Source organism: Lepisma saccharinum, unplaced genomic scaffold, assembly GCF_977018435.1.
Source record: "Lepisma saccharinum unplaced genomic scaffold, izLepSacc3.1 HAP1_SCAFFOLD_64, whole genome shotgun sequence".
Classification (NCBI taxonomy): domain Eukaryota; kingdom Metazoa; phylum Arthropoda; class Insecta; order Zygentoma; family Lepismatidae; genus Lepisma; species Lepisma saccharinum.
The window spans coordinates 727960-730153 of NW_028142911.1; positions in this window are offsets into that span (position 1 = coordinate 727960).

Consider the following 2194-nt stretch of genomic DNA (forward strand, 5'->3'; position numbering starts at 1 on the left):
ATTCTGCCCTATTCTTCTTGGCATCTATTACTGTTTTTGCTATGGCAGCTGATTCCCCAGCCAAACTCCCAACAGCCCCAAGTGCTGCTAAGATGGCCGGGATAGTAAATATGAAACCCCCCACATGTGATTTTTTTCTAGATTGTTGTATTTTTTTTAATTGGGGGGTACTAAGCAACAATTTCATACCATGGCCCTTGGCAATACAAGAATTGTTTTTCTTCCGCTGCTTTTTGGTTAAAAGGCTTTCAATAGTTTTAAGAGATTTAAGACCTGCATAAGGTATTTGATACATAACACCCTTGGTTTTCATTGTAGGTTTATTATATACATATTCACAGCCCCCACCCCAGTTTTTGTTTGGTGTTCATAGCTATGGTGGTCCCCAATGCTGCTATTCTCTCACTCAAAGAAGCATCTTTGCTTACAAATCTAACAAATGCAGCCTCTTCTAATTTCTTGTCTGCAACATGTCTCTTGTCAAGATCAGAATGTGTGTTGTATGCTATGTCATGGTCTCTACAAGCAGCATCTAGGGGATTAACACCAGGATTCCCTCTGTTTAATCTATGGTCCAATTTTGTACCGGGACCACAATACTGATAGCCTGGAATGTGTAGTTCAAATGGCAGCTTGTTTATAATGTCATTAACCAACCCCCGACAATAAAGAAAGATTCCGCCGAACTACTGTCGAATTAAAACTTATGGCTACTCGAGTTTGCACTAGAATTAAAAGTTAACCAGTTAACTTATTGAATTCTGAGTTAAGCTGTAATAACTAATTTTCTTTCAAGTATGCTTTCAATTTGTTATCGTCGTGAGAACAAAAAAAAATCCGCTTTTTTGGTGTTTTTCAAACTACGCTCTCTTTGAGATTCTGTAATTAAAAAACTTGTGGTCCAATCGTGACGAAATTTAAATACGTAGCTCTACTGGTTAATTTTTTAATTGGAGTTCAAACTCGAGTCTCCATAATGTTTAATCCGGCTGGAGACAATTATTTGCTTTCAGGTCATATGCTCTGAAATATTATCAACACAGATAAAACAGGAATGGCATAGTCTCCCTTCTGTCCGTACTTTCAAGCGGCAACCCTGGAATCAGCCACGAACGGCGTCACCAACCCCCTTCCCTCCCTTGACGTCCCCTCGAACTCAAGCAAGAAGCACAGTGTCGGAGGTCAATGTGCACATGGGCCAATCATGAGGATCTCAAACAATTACCAAAATTCTGCTTTGAAAGATTGCGTTAATACTTTTTCACAATTTTCCGTGGTGTAACTAAATCTAAAGAATAAACGCGATAATACGGAGTCATGGTTATCGTGTTTGTACCTTCATAATTTTATCATTCCACTCATTGTCTCGATTCACCCACGAAAGAGACCAGTGACGTAAAATAAACAAAATGGAAATAGCTATGTAGGGAACATTTTAATTGAATAGGTCGCCAATTCTTTCAAAATAATGTGACGTGTAGAAACGTTTATATTACAATAGAAGCAAGCAAGAAATTTTTTTTTGCAAAATTGAGGGAAAAACCGGTAATTTTGACCAAATATTTAGTCTAAAATTTCTACTAAAGTAAAAAGTTGTTAACCGTAAGTGGCTGCTGGGAGGTCAGAATGTAATGTTGATTTATTTGGGAGAGGCAGAAAGTGCCTCGTCTGACCTCCCACTTCCCCCAAGCACAAAGTGCGCCTATATAAAATGAGTAGGCATAATAGTCCTTCCATTAATACTGGCCATGGTTTGATTGCACATATCTTTCAGACATCAGTATTTAAAATGATTTCGAAAAGCGTTTAAGCATGATTATTCTTTTACATTTGTTAAACATCGAAAACTGGTAAACACTGTTAACTGTTCGACCATTTCTTATATTAATAATACGCAAATGCGCGTAGGCGTGGAACTAAACGTACATGCAATCACACGTGTAGGTACTTTAACTTTGTTTCGGGCGAGATATAATACAAAGAAACTCAATAACATACATAGACGTATTGCATTCTCCTTACCTTGTGGGGTGACGCATCCCTCTCCCCTCCGCCGCGGCTAAAGGCGCCAGCAATCTTGCATCCTCTGCATGTAGCCAACATGAAGGAAAGGCGAGGTGGCAACAACCGAAGATATTTGAATGTGAAAACATGCACAAATGCAGAAGCAGTACCCTTGTTATGAAAATAAAAT